Source organism: Pungitius pungitius, chromosome 14 (genome assembly GCF_949316345.1).
Source record: "Pungitius pungitius chromosome 14, fPunPun2.1, whole genome shotgun sequence".
Lineage (NCBI taxonomy): Eukaryota > Metazoa > Chordata > Actinopteri > Perciformes > Gasterosteidae > Pungitius > Pungitius pungitius.
Window position 1 is genome coordinate 328,909 of NC_084913.1, and position 17,400 is coordinate 346,308.

At 49.5% G+C, this 17,400-nt stretch overlaps 1 long non-coding RNA gene and 32 other non-coding genes across 33 annotated transcripts; all 33 read left to right on the forward strand.

The window, feature by feature from the left end:
- Positions 1–188: 188 nt before the first annotated feature.
- LOC134104574 (small nucleolar RNA SNORD53/SNORD92) lies at positions 189–267 on the forward strand. Its single transcript, XR_009941976.1, has one exon. It is a non-coding gene; the product is annotated as a small nucleolar RNA SNORD53/SNORD92 (small nucleolar RNA).
- A 469-nt stretch (positions 268–736) lies between these two features.
- LOC134104543 (small nucleolar RNA SNORD53/SNORD92) lies at positions 737–815 on the forward strand. Its single transcript, XR_009941948.1, has one exon. It is a non-coding gene; the product is annotated as a small nucleolar RNA SNORD53/SNORD92 (small nucleolar RNA).
- A 422-nt stretch (positions 816–1,237) lies between these two features.
- On the forward strand, positions 1,238–1,316 carry LOC134104544 (small nucleolar RNA SNORD53/SNORD92). The gene has a single exon (XR_009941949.1). It is a non-coding gene; the product is annotated as a small nucleolar RNA SNORD53/SNORD92 (small nucleolar RNA).
- Positions 1,317–1,785: 469 nt separating this feature from the next.
- Positions 1,786–1,864, forward strand: LOC134104545 (small nucleolar RNA SNORD53/SNORD92). The gene has a single exon (XR_009941950.1). It is a non-coding gene; the product is annotated as a small nucleolar RNA SNORD53/SNORD92 (small nucleolar RNA).
- A 422-nt stretch (positions 1,865–2,286) lies between these two features.
- Positions 2,287–2,365, forward strand: LOC134104547 (small nucleolar RNA SNORD53/SNORD92). The gene has a single exon (XR_009941951.1). It is a non-coding gene; the product is annotated as a small nucleolar RNA SNORD53/SNORD92 (small nucleolar RNA).
- Positions 2,366–2,787: 422 nt separating this feature from the next.
- On the forward strand, positions 2,788–2,866 carry LOC134104548 (small nucleolar RNA SNORD53/SNORD92). Its single transcript, XR_009941952.1, has one exon. It is a non-coding gene; the product is annotated as a small nucleolar RNA SNORD53/SNORD92 (small nucleolar RNA).
- Positions 2,867–3,288: 422 nt separating this feature from the next.
- LOC134104550 (small nucleolar RNA SNORD53/SNORD92) lies at positions 3,289–3,367 on the forward strand. The gene has a single exon (XR_009941954.1). It is a non-coding gene; the product is annotated as a small nucleolar RNA SNORD53/SNORD92 (small nucleolar RNA).
- A 422-nt stretch (positions 3,368–3,789) lies between these two features.
- LOC134104551 (small nucleolar RNA SNORD53/SNORD92) lies at positions 3,790–3,868 on the forward strand. The gene has a single exon (XR_009941955.1). It is a non-coding gene; the product is annotated as a small nucleolar RNA SNORD53/SNORD92 (small nucleolar RNA).
- Positions 3,869–4,337: 469 nt separating this feature from the next.
- LOC134104552 (small nucleolar RNA SNORD53/SNORD92) lies at positions 4,338–4,416 on the forward strand. Its single transcript, XR_009941956.1, has one exon. It is a non-coding gene; the product is annotated as a small nucleolar RNA SNORD53/SNORD92 (small nucleolar RNA).
- Positions 4,417–4,838: 422 nt separating this feature from the next.
- On the forward strand, positions 4,839–4,917 carry LOC134104553 (small nucleolar RNA SNORD53/SNORD92). Its single transcript, XR_009941957.1, has one exon. It is a non-coding gene; the product is annotated as a small nucleolar RNA SNORD53/SNORD92 (small nucleolar RNA).
- A 469-nt stretch (positions 4,918–5,386) lies between these two features.
- LOC134104554 (small nucleolar RNA SNORD53/SNORD92) lies at positions 5,387–5,465 on the forward strand. Its single transcript, XR_009941958.1, has one exon. It is a non-coding gene; the product is annotated as a small nucleolar RNA SNORD53/SNORD92 (small nucleolar RNA).
- A 605-nt stretch (positions 5,466–6,070) lies between these two features.
- On the forward strand, positions 6,071–6,149 carry LOC134104522 (small nucleolar RNA SNORD53/SNORD92). Its single transcript, XR_009941929.1, has one exon. It is a non-coding gene; the product is annotated as a small nucleolar RNA SNORD53/SNORD92 (small nucleolar RNA).
- Positions 6,150–6,482: 333 nt separating this feature from the next.
- LOC134104555 (small nucleolar RNA SNORD53/SNORD92) lies at positions 6,483–6,561 on the forward strand. The gene has a single exon (XR_009941959.1). It is a non-coding gene; the product is annotated as a small nucleolar RNA SNORD53/SNORD92 (small nucleolar RNA).
- Positions 6,562–6,994: 433 nt separating this feature from the next.
- LOC134104556 (small nucleolar RNA SNORD53/SNORD92) lies at positions 6,995–7,073 on the forward strand. The gene has a single exon (XR_009941960.1). It is a non-coding gene; the product is annotated as a small nucleolar RNA SNORD53/SNORD92 (small nucleolar RNA).
- A 469-nt stretch (positions 7,074–7,542) lies between these two features.
- LOC134104558 (small nucleolar RNA SNORD53/SNORD92) lies at positions 7,543–7,621 on the forward strand. The gene has a single exon (XR_009941961.1). It is a non-coding gene; the product is annotated as a small nucleolar RNA SNORD53/SNORD92 (small nucleolar RNA).
- Positions 7,622–8,043: 422 nt separating this feature from the next.
- Positions 8,044–8,122, forward strand: LOC134104559 (small nucleolar RNA SNORD53/SNORD92). Its single transcript, XR_009941962.1, has one exon. It is a non-coding gene; the product is annotated as a small nucleolar RNA SNORD53/SNORD92 (small nucleolar RNA).
- A 422-nt stretch (positions 8,123–8,544) lies between these two features.
- LOC134104560 (small nucleolar RNA SNORD53/SNORD92) lies at positions 8,545–8,623 on the forward strand. The gene has a single exon (XR_009941963.1). It is a non-coding gene; the product is annotated as a small nucleolar RNA SNORD53/SNORD92 (small nucleolar RNA).
- Positions 8,624–9,045: 422 nt separating this feature from the next.
- Positions 9,046–9,124, forward strand: LOC134104562 (small nucleolar RNA SNORD53/SNORD92). Its single transcript, XR_009941965.1, has one exon. It is a non-coding gene; the product is annotated as a small nucleolar RNA SNORD53/SNORD92 (small nucleolar RNA).
- A 422-nt stretch (positions 9,125–9,546) lies between these two features.
- Positions 9,547–9,625, forward strand: LOC134104563 (small nucleolar RNA SNORD53/SNORD92). Its single transcript, XR_009941966.1, has one exon. It is a non-coding gene; the product is annotated as a small nucleolar RNA SNORD53/SNORD92 (small nucleolar RNA).
- Positions 9,626–10,094: 469 nt separating this feature from the next.
- On the forward strand, positions 10,095–10,173 carry LOC134104564 (small nucleolar RNA SNORD53/SNORD92). The gene has a single exon (XR_009941967.1). It is a non-coding gene; the product is annotated as a small nucleolar RNA SNORD53/SNORD92 (small nucleolar RNA).
- Positions 10,174–10,595: 422 nt separating this feature from the next.
- On the forward strand, positions 10,596–10,674 carry LOC134104565 (small nucleolar RNA SNORD53/SNORD92). Its single transcript, XR_009941968.1, has one exon. It is a non-coding gene; the product is annotated as a small nucleolar RNA SNORD53/SNORD92 (small nucleolar RNA).
- Positions 10,675–11,143: 469 nt separating this feature from the next.
- LOC134104566 (small nucleolar RNA SNORD53/SNORD92) lies at positions 11,144–11,222 on the forward strand. Its single transcript, XR_009941969.1, has one exon. It is a non-coding gene; the product is annotated as a small nucleolar RNA SNORD53/SNORD92 (small nucleolar RNA).
- Positions 11,223–11,827: 605 nt separating this feature from the next.
- LOC134104523 (small nucleolar RNA SNORD53/SNORD92) lies at positions 11,828–11,906 on the forward strand. Its single transcript, XR_009941930.1, has one exon. It is a non-coding gene; the product is annotated as a small nucleolar RNA SNORD53/SNORD92 (small nucleolar RNA).
- A 333-nt stretch (positions 11,907–12,239) lies between these two features.
- LOC134104567 (small nucleolar RNA SNORD53/SNORD92) lies at positions 12,240–12,318 on the forward strand. The gene has a single exon (XR_009941970.1). It is a non-coding gene; the product is annotated as a small nucleolar RNA SNORD53/SNORD92 (small nucleolar RNA).
- A 433-nt stretch (positions 12,319–12,751) lies between these two features.
- On the forward strand, positions 12,752–12,830 carry LOC134104569 (small nucleolar RNA SNORD53/SNORD92). Its single transcript, XR_009941971.1, has one exon. It is a non-coding gene; the product is annotated as a small nucleolar RNA SNORD53/SNORD92 (small nucleolar RNA).
- A 469-nt stretch (positions 12,831–13,299) lies between these two features.
- Positions 13,300–13,378, forward strand: LOC134104570 (small nucleolar RNA SNORD53/SNORD92). The gene has a single exon (XR_009941972.1). It is a non-coding gene; the product is annotated as a small nucleolar RNA SNORD53/SNORD92 (small nucleolar RNA).
- Positions 13,379–13,800: 422 nt separating this feature from the next.
- LOC134104575 (small nucleolar RNA SNORD53/SNORD92) lies at positions 13,801–13,879 on the forward strand. The gene has a single exon (XR_009941977.1). It is a non-coding gene; the product is annotated as a small nucleolar RNA SNORD53/SNORD92 (small nucleolar RNA).
- Positions 13,880–14,317: 438 nt separating this feature from the next.
- Positions 14,318–14,396, forward strand: LOC134104524 (small nucleolar RNA SNORD53/SNORD92). The gene has a single exon (XR_009941931.1). It is a non-coding gene; the product is annotated as a small nucleolar RNA SNORD53/SNORD92 (small nucleolar RNA).
- Positions 14,397–14,834: 438 nt separating this feature from the next.
- On the forward strand, positions 14,835–14,913 carry LOC134104527 (small nucleolar RNA SNORD53/SNORD92). The gene has a single exon (XR_009941933.1). It is a non-coding gene; the product is annotated as a small nucleolar RNA SNORD53/SNORD92 (small nucleolar RNA).
- Positions 14,914–14,986: 73 nt separating this feature from the next.
- On the forward strand, positions 14,987–16,902 carry LOC119228046 (uncharacterized). Its single transcript, XR_009941598.1, has 3 exons — positions 14,987–15,043; positions 15,911–15,967; positions 16,412–16,902. It is a non-coding gene; the product is annotated as an uncharacterized LOC119228046 (long non-coding RNA).
- LOC134104571 (small nucleolar RNA SNORD53/SNORD92) lies at positions 15,247–15,325 on the forward strand. Its single transcript, XR_009941973.1, has one exon. It is a non-coding gene; the product is annotated as a small nucleolar RNA SNORD53/SNORD92 (small nucleolar RNA).
- Positions 15,759–15,837, forward strand: LOC134104572 (small nucleolar RNA SNORD53/SNORD92). The gene has a single exon (XR_009941974.1). It is a non-coding gene; the product is annotated as a small nucleolar RNA SNORD53/SNORD92 (small nucleolar RNA).
- On the forward strand, positions 16,260–16,338 carry LOC119228221 (small nucleolar RNA SNORD53/SNORD92). Its single transcript, XR_005121444.2, has one exon. It is a non-coding gene; the product is annotated as a small nucleolar RNA SNORD53/SNORD92 (small nucleolar RNA).
- Positions 16,903–17,400: the final 498 nt, after the last annotated feature.

The window sequence follows — 17,400 nt, forward strand, 5'->3', positions numbered from 1 at the left end:
CCACCACATGCGACTGCCACAGCATGCAAATTTGCGCCACCACATGCAACTGCCACCACATGTGATTTTGCGCCACGACATGCGGCTTTGCGCCACAGCATGCGACTGCCACGGCATGCGACTACATCAATCAATACTACTACTTTTACTGATTTCACCCCAAAGACACCGACTTGATATCATCAGGGATGTATGATGAGAGTTAGATAGGTTTCGCTAATTAGGCTGAATTCTTGTGATGTCACTTCCTCTTGGCTGTCTGACCAATCCCTGACCTGAACTTTTTCTTACACAAACATGCCGTCTCTCTGTGATTGACTGTCATGTTTTGTTTACAAAGGGACAACATCAGCTGATACCTGAAGAGCTGAGAGGGTAAACTGAGGAGGATGCCAAGGTGAGAGACACGCTAAAACAGACTTTGCACCACCACATGCGACTGCCACGACATGCGACTTCCGCCACGACATGCGGCTTTGCGCCACAGCATGCGACTGCCACCACATGCGACTGCCACCACATGCGACTGCCACGACATGAGACTTCCGCCACGACATGCAGCTTTGCGCCACAGCATGCGACTGCCACCACATGCGGCTTTGCGCCACCACATGCGACTGCCACAGCATGCAAATTTGCGCCACCACATGCGACTGCCACGACATGCGACTACATCAATCAATACTACTACTTTTACTGATTTCACCCCAAAGACACCGACTTGATATCATCAGGGATGGATGATGAGAGTTAGATAGGTTTCGCTAATTAGGCTGAATTCTTGTGATGTCACTTCCTCTTGGCTGTCTGACCAATCCCTGACCTGAACTTTTTCTTACACAAACATGCCGTCTCTCTGTGATTGACTGTCATGTTTTGTTTACAAAGGGACAACATCAGCTGATACCTGAAGAGCTGAGAGGGTAAACTGAGGAGGATGCCAAGGTGAGAGACACGCTAAAACAGACTTTGCACCACCACATGCGACTTCCGCCACGACATGCAGCTTTGCGCCACAGCATGCGACTGCCACCACATGCGGCTTTGCGCCACCACATGCGACTGCCACAGCATGCAAATTTGCGCCACCACATGCAACTGCCACCACATGTGATTTTGCGCCACGACATGCGGCTTTGCGCCACAGCATGCGACTGCCACCACACGCGACTACATCAATCAATACTACTACTTTTACTGATTTCACCCCAAAGACACCGACTTGATATCATCAGGGATGGATGATGAGAGTTAGATAGGTTTCGCTAATTAGGCTGAATTCTTGTGATGTCACTTCCTCTTGGCTGTCTGACCAATCCCTGACCTGAACTTTTTCTTACACAAACATGCCGTCTCTCTGTGATTGACTGTCATGTTTTGTTTACAAAGGGACAACATCAGCTGATACCTGAAGAGCTGAGAGGGTAAACTGAGGAGGATGCCAAGGTGAGAGACACGCTAAAACAGACTTTGCACCACCACATGCGACTGCCACGACATGCGACTTCCGCCACGACATGCGGCTTTGCGCCACAGCATGCGACTGCCACCACATGCGACTGCCACCACATGCGACTGCCACGACATGAGACTTCCGCCACGACATGCAGCTTTGCGCCACAGCATGCGACTGCCACCACATGCGGCTTTGCGCCACCACATGCGACTGCCACAGCATGCAAATTTGCGCCACCACATGCGACTGCCACGACATGCGACTACATCAATCAATACTACTACTTTTACTGATTTCACCCCAAAGACACCGACTTGATATCATCAGGGATGGATGATGAGAGTTAGATAGGTTTCGCTAATTAGGCTGAATTCTTGTGATGTCACTTCCTCTTGGCTGTCTGACCAATCCCTGACCTGAACTTTTTCTTACACAAACATGCCGTCTCTCTGTGATTGACTGTCATGTTTTGTTTACAAAGGGACAACATCAGCTGATACCTGAAGAGCTGAGAGGGTAAACTGAGGAGGATGCCAAGGTGAGAGACACGCTAAAACAGACTTTGCACCACCACATGCGACTTCCGCCACGACATGCAGCTTTGCGCCACAGCATGCGACTGCCACCACATGCGGCTTTGCGCCACCACATGCGACTGCCACAGCATGCAAATTTGCGCCACCACATGCAACTGCCACCACATGTGATTTTGCGCCACGACATGCGGCTTTGCGCCACAGCATGCGACTGCCACCACACGCGACTACATCAATCAATACTACTACTTTTACTGATTTCACCCCAAAGACACCGACTTGATATCATCAGGGATGGATGATGAGAGTTAGATAGGTTTCGCTAATTAGGCTGAATTCTTGTGATGTCACTTCCTCTTGGCTGTCTGACCAATCCCTGACCTGAACTTTTTCTTACACAAACATGCCGTCTCTCTGTGATTGACTGTCATGTTTTGTTTACAAAGGGACAACATCAGCTGATACCTGAAGAGCTGAGAGGGTAAACTGAGGAGGATGCCAAGGTGAGAGACACGCTAAAACAGACTTTGCACCACCACATGCGACTTCCGCCACGACATGCAGCTTTGCGCCACAGCATGCGACTGCCACCACATGCGGCTTTGCGCCACCACATGCGACTGCCACAGCATGCAAATTTGCGCCACCACATGCAACTGCCACCACATGTGATTTTGCGCCACGACATGCGGCTTTGCGCCACAGCATGCGACTGCCACCACACGCGACTACATCAATCAATACTACTACTTTTACTGATTTCACCCCAAAGACACCGACTTGATATCATCAGGGATGGATGATGAGAGTTAGATAGGTTTCGCTAATTAGGCTGAATTCTTGTGATGTCACTTCCTCTTGGCTGTCTGACCAATCCCTGACCTGAACTTTTTCTTACACAAACATGCCGTCTCTCTGTGATTGACTGTCATGTTTTGTTTACAAAGGGACAACATCAGCTGATACCTGAAGAGCTGAGAGGGTAAACTGAGGAGGATGCCAAGGTGAGAGACACGCTAAAACAGACTTTGCACCACCACATGCGACTTCCGCCACGACATGCAGCTTTGCGCCACAGCATGCGACTGCCACCACATGCGGCTTTGCGCCACCACATGCGACTGCCACAGCATGCAAATTTGCGCCACCACATGCAACTGCCACCACATGTGATTTTGCGCCACGACATGCGGCTTTGCGCCACAGCATGCGACTGCCACCACACGCGACTACATCAATCAATACTACTACTTTTACTGATTTCACCCCAAAGACACCGACTTGATATCATCAGGGATGGATGATGAGAGTTAGATAGGTTTCGCTAATTAGGCTGAATTCTTGTGATGTCACTTCCTCTTGGCTGTCTGACCAATCCCTGACCTGAACTTTTTCTTACACAAACATGCCGTCTCTCTGTGATTGACTGTCATGTTTTGTTTACAAAGGGACAACATCAGCTGATACCTGAAGAGCTGAGAGGGTAAACTGAGGAGGATGCCAAGGTGAGAGACACGCTAAAACAGACTTTGCACCACCACATGCGACTTCCGCCACGACATGCAGCTTTGCGCCACAGCATGCGACTGCCACCACATGCGGCTTTGCGCCACCACATGCGACTGCCACAGCATGCAAATTTGCGCCACCACATGCAACTGCCACCACATGTGATTTTGCGCCACGACATGCGGCTTTGCGCCACAGCATGCGACTGCCACCACACGCGACTACATCAATCAATACTACTACTTTTACTGATTTCACCCCAAAGACACCGACTTGATATCATCAGGGATGGATGATGAGAGTTAGATAGGTTTCGCTAATTAGGCTGAATTCTTGTGATGTCACTTCCTCTTGGCTGTCTGACCAATCCCTGACCTGAACTTTTTCTTACACAAACATGCCGTCTCTCTGTGATTGACTGTCATGTTTTGTTTACAAAGGGACAACATCAGCTGATACCTGAAGAGCTGAGAGGGTAAACTGAGGAGGATGCCAAGGTGAGAGACACGCTAAAACAGACTTTGCACCACCACATGCGACTGCCACGACATGCGACTTCCGCCACGACATGCGGCTTTGCGCCACAGCATGCGACTGCCACCACATGCGACTGCCACCACATGCGACTGCCACGACATGAGACTTCCGCCACGACATGCAGCTTTGCGCCACAGCATGCGACTGCCACCACATGCGGCTTTGCGCCACCACATGCGACTGCCACAGCATGCAAATTTGCGCCACCACATGCGACTGCCACGACATGCGACTACATCAATCAATACTACTACTTTTACTGATTTCACCCCAAAGACACCGACTTGATATCATCAGGGATGGATGATGAGAGTTAGATAGGTTTCGCTAATTAGGCTGAATTCTTGTGATGTCACTTCCTCTTGGCTGTCTGACCAATCCCTGACCTGAACTTTTTCTTACACAAACATGCCGTCTCTCTGTGATTGACTGTCATGTTTTGTTTACAAAGGGACAACATCAGCTGATACCTGAAGAGCTGAGAGGGTAAACTGAGGAGGATGCCAAGGTGAGAGACACGCTAAAACAGACTTTGCACCACCACATGCGACTTCCGCCACGACATGCAGCTTTGCGCCACAGCATGCGACTGCCACCACATGCGGCTTTGCGCCACCACATGCGACTGCCACAGCATGCAAATTTGCGCCACCACATGCAACTGCCACCACATGTGATTTTGCGCCACGACATGCGGCTTTGCGCCACAGCATGCGACTGCCACCACACGCGACTACATCAATCAATACTACTACTTTTACTGATTTCACCCCAAAGACACCGACTTGATATCATCAGGGATGGATGATGAGAGTTAGATAGGTTTCGCTAATTAGGCTGAATTCTTGTGATGTCACTTCCTCTTGGCTGTCTGACCAATCCCTGACCTGAACTTTTTCTTACACAAACATGCCGTCTCTCTGTGATTGACTGTCATGTTTTGTTTACAAAGGGACAACATCAGCTGATACCTGAAGAGCTGAGAGGGTAAACTGAGGAGGATGCCAAGGTGAGAGACACGCTAAAACAGACTTTGCACCACCACATGCGACTGCCACGACATGCGACTTCCGCCACGACATGCGGCTTTGCGCCACAGCATGCGACTGCCACCACATGCGACTGCCACCACATGCGACTGCCACGACATGAGACTTCCGCCACGACATGCAGCTTTGCGCCACAGCATGCGACTGCCACCACATGCGGCTTTGCGCCACCACATGCGACTGCCACAGCATGCAAATTTGCGCCACCACATGCGACTGCCACGACATGCGACTACATCAATCAATACTACTACTTTTACTGATTTCACCCCAAAGACACCGACTTGATATCATCAGGGATGGATGATGAGAGTTAGATAGGTTTCGCTAATTAGGCTGAATTCTTGTGATGTCACTTCCTCTTGGCTGTCTGACCAATCCCTGACCTGAACGTTTTCTTACACAAACATGCCGTCTCTCTGTGATTGACTGTCATGTTTTGTTTACAAAGGGACAACATCAGCTGATACCTGAAGAGCTGAGAGGGTAAACTAAGGAGGATGCCAAGGTGAGAGACACGCTAAAACAGACTTTGCACCACCACATGCGACTTCCGCCACGACATGCAGCTTTGCGCCACAGCATGCGACTGCCACCACATGCGGCTTTGCGCCACCACATGCGACTGCCACAGCATGCAAATTTGCGCCACCACATGCAACTGCCACCACATGTGATTTTGCGCCACGACATGCGGCTTTGCACCACCACATGCGACTGCCACGACATGCGACTTCCGCCACGACATGCGGCTTTGCGCCACAGCATGCGACTGCCACGGCATGCGAATTTGCGCCACAGCATGCGGCTGCCACAGCATGCAAATTTGCGCCACCACATGCGACTGCCACCACATGTGATTTTGCGCCACAACATGCGGCTTTGCGCCACAGCATGCGACTGCCACGGCATGCGACTACATCAATCAATACTACTACTTTTACTGATTTCACCCCAAAGACATCGACTTGATATCAGCAGGGATGGATGATGAGAGTCAGATAGGTTTCGCTAATTAGGCTGAATTCTTGTGATGTCACTTCCTCTTGGCTGTCTGACCAATCCCTGACCTGAACTTTTTCTTACACAAACATGCCGTCTCTCTGTGATTGACTGTCATGTTTTGTTTACAAAGGGACAACATCAGCTGATACCTGAAGAGCTGAGAGGGTAAACTAAGGAGGATGCCAAGGTGAGAGACACGCTAAAACAGACTTTGCACCACCACATGCGACTGCCACGACATGCGACTGCCACCACATGCGACTGCCACCACATGCCGCGACATGCGAATTTGCGCCACAGCATGCGACTGCCACCACACGCGACTACATCAATCAATACTACTACTTTTACTGATTTCACCCCAAAGACACCGACTTGATATCATCAGGGATGGATGATGAGAGTTAGATAGGTTTCGCTAATTAGGCTGAATTCTTGTGATGTCACTTCCTCTTGGCTGTCTGACCAATCCCTGACCTGAACTTTTTCTTACACAAACATGCCGTCTCTCTGTGATTGACTGTCATGTTTTGTTTACAAAGGGACAACATCAGCTGATACCTGAAGAGCTGAGAGGGTAAACTGAGGAGGATGCCAAGGTGAGAGACACGCTAAAACAGACTTTGCACCACCACATGCGACTGCCACGACATGCGACTTCCGCCACGACATGCGGCTTTGCGCCACAGCATGCGACTGCCACCACATGCGACTGCCACCACATGCGACTGCCACGGCATGAGACTTCCGCCACGACATGCAGCTTTGCGCCACCACATGCGACTGCCACAGCATGCAAATTTGCGCCACCACATGCGACTGCCACGACATGCGACTACATCAATCAATACTACTACTTTTACTGATTTCACCCCAAAGACACCGACTTGATATCATCAGGGATGGATGATGAGAGTTAGATAGGTTTCGCTAATTAGGCTGAATTCTTGTGATGTCACTTCCTCTTGGCTGTCTGACCAATCCCTGACCTGAACTTTTTCTTACACAAACATGCCGTCTCTCTGTGATTGACTGTCATGTTTTGTTTACAAAGGGACAACATCAGCTGATTCCTGAAGAGCTGAGAGGGTAAACTGAGGAGGATGCCAAGGTGAGAGACACGCTAAAACAGACTTTGCACCACCACATGCGACTGCCACGACATGCGACTTCCGCCACGACATGCGGCTTTGCGCCACAGCATGCGACTGCCACCACATGCGACTGCCAGCACATGCGACTGCCACGACATGAGACTTCCGCCACGACATGCAGCTTTGCGCCACAGCATGCGACTGCCACCACATGCGGCTTTGCGCCACCACATGCGACTGCCACAGCATGCAAATTTGCGCCACCACATGCGACTGCCACGACATGCGACTACATCAATCAATACTACTACTTTTACTGATTTCACCCCAAAGACACCGACTTGATATCATCAGGGATGGATGATGAGAGTTAGATAGGTTTCGCTAATTAGGCTGAATTCTTGTGATGTCACTTCCTCTTGGCTGTCTGACCAATCCCTGACCTGAACGTTTTCTTACACAAACATGCCGTCTCTCTGTGATTGACTGTCATGTTTTGTTTACAAAGGGACAACATCAGCTGATACCTGAAGAGCTGAGAGGGTAAACTGAGGAGGATGCCAAGGTGAGAGACACGCTAAAACAGACTTTGCACCACCACATGCGACTTCCGCCACGACATGCAGCTTTGCGCCACAGCATGCGACTGCCACCACATGCGGCTTTGCGCCACCACATGCGACTGCCACAGCATGCAAATTTGCGCCACCACATGCAACTGCCACCACATGTGATTTTGCGCCACGACATGCGGCTTTGCGCCACAGCATGCGACTGCCACCACACGCGACTACATCAATCAATACTACTACTTTTACTGATTTCACCCCAAAGACACCGACTTGATATCATCAGGGATGGATGATGAGAGTTAGATAGGTTTCGCTAATTAGGCTGAATTCTTGTGATGTCACTTCCTCTTGGCTGTCTGACCAATCCCTGACCTGAACTTTTTCTTACACAAACATGCCGTCTCTCTGTGATTGACTGTCATGTTTTGTTTACAAAGGGACAACATCAGCTGATACCTGAAGAGCTGAGAGGGTAAACTGAGGAGGATGCCAAGGTGAGAGACACGCTAAAACAGACTTTGCACCACCACATGCGACTTCCGCCACGACATGCAGCTTTGCGCCACAGCATGCGACTGCCACCACATGCGGCTTTGCGCCACCACATGCGACTGCCACAGCATGCAAATTTGCGCCACCACATGCAACTGCCACCACATGTGATTTTGCGCCACGACATGCGGCTTTGCGCCACAGCATGCGACTGCCACCACACGCGACTACATCAATCAATACTACTACTTTTACTGATTTCACCCCAAAGACACCGACTTGATATCATCAGGGATGGATGATGAGAGTTAGATAGGTTTCGCTAATTAGGCTGAATTCTTGTGATGTCACTTCCTCTTGGCTGTCTGACCAATCCCTGACCTGAACTTTTTCTTACACAAACATGCCGTCTCTCTGTGATTGACTGTCATGTTTTGTTTACAAAGGGACAACATCAGCTGATACCTGAAGAGCTGAGAGGGTAAACTGAGGAGGATGCCAAGGTGAGAGACACGCTAAAACAGACTTTGCACCACCACATGCGACTTCCGCCACGACATGCAGCTTTGCGCCACAGCATGCGACTGCCACCACATGCGGCTTTGCGCCACCACATGCGACTGCCACAGCATGCAAATTTGCGCCACCACATGCAACTGCCACCACATGTGATTTTGCGCCACGACATGCGGCTTTGCGCCACAGCATGCGACTGCCACCACACGCGACTACATCAATCAATACTACTACTTTTACTGATTTCACCCCAAAGACACCGACTTGATATCATCAGGGATGGATGATGAGAGTTAGATAGGTTTCGCTAATTAGGCTGAATTCTTGTGATGTCACTTCCTCTTGGCTGTCTGACCAATCCCTGACCTGAACTTTTTCTTACACAAACATGCCGTCTCTCTGTGATTGACTGTCATGTTTTGTTTACAAAGGGACAACATCAGCTGATACCTGAAGAGCTGAGAGGGTAAACTGAGGAGGATGCCAAGGTGAGAGACACGCTAAAACAGACTTTGCACCACCACATGCGACTTCCGCCACGACATGCAGCTTTGCGCCACAGCATGCGACTGCCACCACATGCGGCTTTGCGCCACCACATGCGACTGCCACAGCATGCAAATTTGCGCCACCACATGCAACTGCCACCACATGTGATTTTGCGCCACGACATGCGGCTTTGCGCCACAGCATGCGACTGCCACCACACGCGACTACATCAATCAATACTACTACTTTTACTGATTTCACCCCAAAGACACCGACTTGATATCATCAGGGATGGATGATGAGAGTTAGATAGGTTTCGCTAATTAGGCTGAATTCTTGTGATGTCACTTCCTCTTGGCTGTCTGACCAATCCCTGACCTGAACTTTTTCTTACACAAACATGCCGTCTCTCTGTGATTGACTGTCATGTTTTGTTTACAAAGGGACAACATCAGCTGATACCTGAAGAGCTGAGAGGGTAAACTGAGGAGGATGCCAAGGTGAGAGACACGCTAAAACAGACTTTGCACCACCACATGCGACTGCCACGACATGCGACTTCCGCCACGACATGCGGCTTTGCGCCACAGCATGCGACTGCCACCACATGCGACTGCCACCACATGCGACTGCCACGACATGAGACTTCCGCCACGACATGCAGCTTTGCGCCACAGCATGCGACTGCCACCACATGCGGCTTTGCGCCACCACATGCGACTGCCACAGCATGCAAATTTGCGCCACCACATGCGACTGCCACGACATGCGACTACATCAATCAATACTACTACTTTTACTGATTTCACCCCAAAGACACCGACTTGATATCATCAGGGATGGATGATGAGAGTTAGATAGGTTTCGCTAATTAGGCTGAATTCTTGTGATGTCACTTCCTCTTGGCTGTCTGACCAATCCCTGACCTGAACTTTTTCTTACACAAACATGCCGTCTCTCTGTGATTGACTGTCATGTTTTGTTTACAAAGGGACAACATCAGCTGATACCTGAAGAGCTGAGAGGGTAAACTGAGGAGGATGCCAAGGTGAGAGACACGCTAAAACAGACTTTGCACCACCACATGCGACTTCCGCCACGACATGCAGCTTTGCGCCACAGCATGCGACTGCCACCACATGCGGCTTTGCGCCACCACATGCGACTGCCACAGCATGCAAATTTGCGCCACCACATGCAACTGCCACCACATGTGATTTTGCGCCACGACATGCGGCTTTGCGCCACAGCATGCGACTGCCACCACACGCGACTACATCAATCAATACTACTACTTTTACTGATTTCACCCCAAAGACACCGACTTGATATCATCAGGGATGGATGATGAGAGTTAGATAGGTTTCGCTAATTAGGCTGAATTCTTGTGATGTCACTTCCTCTTGGCTGTCTGACCAATCCCTGACCTGAACTTTTTCTTACACAAACATGCCGTCTCTCTGTGATTGACTGTCATGTTTTGTTTACAAAGGGACAACATCAGCTGATACCTGAAGAGCTGAGAGGGTAAACTGAGGAGGATGCCAAGGTGAGAGACACGCTAAAACAGACTTTGCACCACCACATGCGACTGCCACGACATGCGACTTCCGCCACGACATGCGGCTTTGCGCCACAGCATGCGACTGCCACCACATGCGACTGCCACCACATGCGACTGCCACGACATGAGACTTCCGCCACGACATGCAGCTTTGCGCCACAGCATGCGACTGCCACCACATGCGGCTTTGCGCCACCACATGCGACTGCCACAGCATGCAAATTTGCGCCACCACATGCGACTGCCACGACATGCGACTACATCAATCAATACTACTACTTTTACTGATTTCACCCCAAAGACACCGACTTGATATCATCAGGGATGGATGATGAGAGTTAGATAGGTTTCGCTAATTAGGCTGAATTCTTGTGATGTCACTTCCTCTTGGCTGTCTGACCAATCCCTGACCTGAACGTTTTCTTACACAAACATGCCGTCTCTCTGTGATTGACTGTCATGTTTTGTTTACAAAGGGACAACATCAGCTGATACCTGAAGAGCTGAGAGGGTAAACTAAGGAGGATGCCAAGGTGAGAGACACGCTAAAACAGACTTTGCACCACCACATGCGACTTCCGCCACGACATGCAGCTTTGCGCCACAGCATGCGACTGCCACCACATGCGGCTTTGCGCCACCACATGCGACTGCCACAGCATGCAAATTTGCGCCACCACATGCAACTGCCACCACATGTGATTTTGCGCCACGACATGCGGCTTTGCACCACCACATGCGACTGCCACGACATGCGACTTCCGCCACGACATGCGGCTTTGCGCCACAGCATGCGACTGCCACGGCATGCGAATTTGCGCCACAGCATGCGGCTGCCACAGCATGCAAATTTGCGCCACCACATGCGACTGCCACCACATGTGATTTTGCGCCACAACATGCGGCTTTGCGCCACAGCATGCGACTGCCACGGCATGCGACTACATCAATCAATACTACTACTTTTACTGATTTCACCCCAAAGACATCGACTTGATATCAGCAGGGATGGATGATGAGAGTCAGATAGGTTTCGCTAATTAGGCTGAATTCTTGTGATGTCACTTCCTCTTGGCTGTCTGACCAATCCCTGACCTGAACTTTTTCTTACACAAACATGCCGTCTCTCTGTGATTGACTGTCATGTTTTGTTTACAAAGGGACAACATCAGCTGATACCTGAAGAGCTGAGAGGGTAAACTAAGGAGGATGCCAAGGTGAGAGACACGCTAAAACAGACTTTGCACCACCACATGCGACTGCCACGACATGCGACTGCCACCACATGCGACTGCCACCACATGCCGCGACATGCGAATTTGCGCCACAGCATGCGACTGCCACCACACGCGACTACATCAATCAATACTACTACTTTTACTGATTTCACCCCAAAGACACCGACTTGATATCATCAGGGATGGATGATGAGAGTTAGATAGGTTTCGCTAATTAGGCTGAATTCTTGTGATGTCACTTCCTCTTGGCTGTCTGACCAATCCCTGACCTGAACTTTTTCTTACACAAACATGCCGTCTCTCTGTGATTGACTGTCATGTTTTGTTTACAAAGGGACAACATCAGCTGATACCTGAAGAGCTGAGAGGGTAAACTGAGGAGGATGCCAAGGTGAGAGACACGCTAAAACAGACTTTGCACCACCACATGCGACTGCCACGACATGCGACTTCCGCCACGACATGCGGCTTTGCGCCACAGCATGCGACTGCCACCACATGCGACTGCCACCACATGCGACTGCCACGGCATGAGACTTCCGCCACGACATGCAGCTTTGCGCCACCACATGCGACTGCCACAGCATGCAAATTTGCGCCACCACATGCGACTGCCACGACATGCGACTACATCAATCAATACTACTACTTTTACTGATTTCACCCCAAAGACACCGACTTGATATCATCAGGGATGGATGATGAGAGTTAGATAGGTTTCGCTAATTAGGCTGAATTCTTGTGATGTCACTTCCTCTTGGCTGTCTGACCAATCCCTGACCTGAACTTTTTCTTACACAAACATGCCGTCTCTCTGTGATTGACTGTCATGTTTTGTTTACAAAGGGACAACATCAGCTGATTCCTGAAGAGCTGAGAGGGTAAACTGAGGAGGATGCCAAGGTGAGAGACACGCTAAAACAGACTTTGCACCACCACATGCGACTGCCACGACATGCGACTTCCGCCACGACATGCGGCTTTGCGCCACAGCATGCGACTGCCACCACATGCGACTGCCAGCACATGCGACTGCCACGACATGAGACTTCCGCCACGACATGCAGCTTTGCGCCACAGCATGCGACTGCCACCACATGCGGCTTTGCGCCACCACATGCGACTGCCACAGCATGCAAATTTGCGCCACCACATGCGACTGCCACGACATGCGACTACATCAATCAATACTACTACTTTTACTGATTTCACCCCAAAGACACCGACTTGATATCATCAGGGATGGATGATGAGAGTTAGATAGGTTTCGCTAATTAGGCTGAATTCTTGTGATGTCACTTCCTCTTGGCTGTCTGACCAATCCCTGACCTGAACGTTTTCTTACACAAACATGCCGTCTCTCTGTGATTGACTGTCATGTTTTGTTTACAAAGGGACAACATCAGCTGATACCTGAAGAGCTGAGAGGGTAAACTAAGGAGGATGCCAAGGTGAGAGACACGCTAAAACAGACTTTGCACCACCACATGCGACTTCCGCCACGACATGCAGCTTTGCGCCACAGCATGCGACTGCCACCACATGCGGCTTTGCGCCACCACATGCGACTGCCACAGCATGCAAATTTGCGCCACCACATGCAACTGCCACCACATGTGATTTTGCGCCACGACATGCGGCTTTGCGCCACAGCATGCGACTGCCACGGCATGCGACTACATCAATCAATACTACTACTTTTACTGATTTCACCCCAAAGACACCGACTTGATATCATCAGGGATGTATGATGAGAGTTAGATAGGTTTCGCTAATTAGGCTGAATTCTTGTGATGTCACTTCCTCTTGGCTGTCTGACCAATCCCTGACCTGAACTTTTTCTTACACAAACATGCCGTCTCTCTGTGATTGACTGTCATGTTTTGTTTACAAAGGGACAACATCAGCTGATACCTGAAGAGCTGAGAGGGTAAACTGAGGAGGATGCCAAGGTGAGAGACACGCTAAAACAGACTTTGCACCACCACATGCGACTGCCACGACATGCGACTTCCGCCACGACATGCGGCTTTGCGCCACAGCATGCGACTGCCACGGCATGCGAATTTGCGCCACAGCATGCGGCTGCCACAGCATGCAAATTTGCGCCACCACATGCGACTGCCACCACATGTGATTTTGCGCCACAACATGCGGCTTTGCGCCACAGCATGCGACTGCCACGGCATGCGACTACATCAATCAATACTACTACTTTTACTGATTTCACCCCAAAGACATCGACTTGATATCAGCAGGGATGGATGATGAGAGTCAGATAGGTTTCGCTAATTAGGCTGAATTCTTGTGATGTCACTTCCTCTTGGCTGTCTGACCAATCCCTGACCTGAACTTTTTCTTACACAAACATGCCGTCTCTCTGTGATTGACTGTCATGTTTTGTTTACAAAGGGACAACATCAGCTGATACCTGAAGAGCTGAGAGGGTAAACTAAGGAGGATGCCAAGGTGAGAGACACGCTAAAACAGACTTTGCACCACCACATGCGACTGCCACGACATGCGACTTCCGCCACGACATGCGGCTTTGCGCCACAGCATGCGACTGCCACGGCATGCGAATTTGCGCCACAGCATGCGGCTGCCACAGCATGCAAATTTGCGCCACCACATGCGACTGCCACCACATGTGATTTTGCGCCACAACATGCGGCTTTGCGCCACAGCATGCGACTGCCACGGCATGCGACTACATCAATCAATACTACTACTTTTACTGATTTCACCCCAAAGACATCGACTTGATATCAGCAGGGATGGATGATGAGAGTCAGATAGGTTTCGCTAATTAGGCTGAATTCTTGTGATGTCACTTCCTCTTGGCTGTCTGACCAATCCCTGACCTGAACTTTTTCTTACACAAACATGCCGTCTCTCTGTGATTGACTGTCATGTTTTGTTTACAAAGGGACAACATCAGCTGATACCTGAAGAGCTGAGAGGGTAAACTAAGGAGGATGCCAAGGTGAGAGACACGCTAAAACAGACTTTGCACCACCACATGCGACTGCCACGACATGCGACTGCCACCACATGCGACTGCCACCACATGCCGCGACATGCGAATTTGCGCCACAGCATGCGACTGCCACCACACGCGACTACATCAATCAATACTACTACTTTTACTGATTTCACCCCAAAGACACCGACTTGATATCATCAGGGATGGATGATGAGAGTTAGATAGGTTTCGCTAATTAGGCTGAATTCTTGTGATGTCACTTCCTCTTGGCTGTCTGACCAATCCCTGACCTGAACTTTTTCTTACACAAACATGCCGTCTCTCTGTGATTGACTGTCATGTTTTGTTTACAAAGGGACAACATCAGCTGATACCTGAAGAGCTGAGAGGGTAAACTGAGGAGGATGCCAAGGTGAGAGACACGCTAAAACAGACTTTGCACCACCACATGCGACTGCCACGACATGCGACTTCCGCCACGACATGCGGCTTTGCGCCACAGCATGCGACTGCCACCACATGCGACTGCCACCACATGCGACTGCCACGACATGAGACTTCCGCCACGACATGCAGCTTTGCGCCACCACATGCGACTGCCACAGCATGCAAATTTGCGCCACCACATGCGACTGCCACGACATGCGACTACATCAATCAATACTACTACTTTTACTGATTTCACCCCAAAGACACCGACTTGATATCATCAGGGATGGATGATGAGAGTTAGATAGGTTTCGCTAATTAGGCTGAATTCTTGTGATGTCACTTCCTCTTGGCTGTCTGACCAATCCCTGACCTGAACTTTTTCTTACACAAACATGCCGTCTCTCTGTGATTGACTGTCATGTTTTGTTTACAAAGGGACAACATCAGCTGATTCCTGAAGAGCTGAGAGGGTAAACTGAGGAGGATGCCAAGGTGAGAGACACGCTAAAACAGACTTTGCACCACCACATGCGACTTCCGCCACGACATGCAGCTTTGCGCCACAGCATGCGACTGCCACCACATGCGGCTTTGCGCCACCACATGCGACTGCCACAGCATGCAAATTTGCGCCACCACATGCAACTGCCACCACATGTGATTTTGCCCCACGACATGCGGCTTTGCGCCACAGCATGCGACTGCCACCACACGCGACTACATCAATCAATACTACTACTTTTACTGATTTCACCCCAAAGACACCGACTTGATATCATCAGGGATGTATGATGAGAGTTAGATAGGTTTCGCTAATTAGGCTGAATTCTTGTGATGTCACTTCCTCTTGGCTGTCTGACCAATCCCTGACCTGAACTTTTTCTTACACAAACATGCCGTCTCTCTGTGATTGACTGTCATGTTTTGTTTACAAAGGGACAACATCAGCTGATTCCTGAAGAGCTGAGAGGGTAAACTAAGGAGGATGCCAAGGTGAGAGACACGCTAAAACAGACTTTGCACCACCACATGCGACTGCCACGACATGCGACTGCCACCACATGCGGCTTTGCGCCGCGACATGCGACTGCTTGCTACTACAAATGATATACCGTTGCATCGGACGACTGACCAGTACGTCGGTCGATCTTATACAACTGCACTCTACTACATCAATCAATATTACTTTTACTGATTTCATGACCAATCCTTGACCTGAACTTTTTCTCACAAACCCCTACTCTGAATGAAGGTCAGCATTACTAAACACTTCTCACCGTGGTTACCAGATCTTTGTTTCCAGATCATTCTGGAGGTCTTCCTGCAATGAACATTGTGTAAAGTCTCTCGCAAGGTGCTTATTTCAAAGTTTTACAACCTTCATGAAAATGATTTTCAACTTTGAAAATAAAGCAATTGATAAACTTGGTTTCTGTTGTCATTCGACTACTATTTTAGAGATAAGCATTGGAAAAGCAAAATGTCTGTCATGAACTAATCAGTCATAAAATATTGTCTGCAACCAACCTGTACATCATGCACATATTGATCGAAGCAAGAAGCGGAACTGTGTCATGAAACAGCAGCTCCATTCCACCCTGAGTGTTCTGTGACAATCCCAGCAAAGGGAACACCAAGCACTGGAATCACATGATCACTTTTCAACAATGACTTTACGGTTGCTGTTTTCAACAACGCATAGTTCCCACGATTTTTTAGAACGCTAAACACTAAGCTTAGCCATCCCTTCCTCTTGTGGGTCTGATTATAGGAGCGGTTTCTAAAATATGTACAGATATCATACTTTCACTTTAAGCACACGCATAAGTGTTCCCTTTTATCATGGCAACAAGAATTAAAATAAACCTTTGGGTTCCAATTATTTTCCAGTTGGAGTGTTCTTGACATGTGGAGCAGAGGCCCAT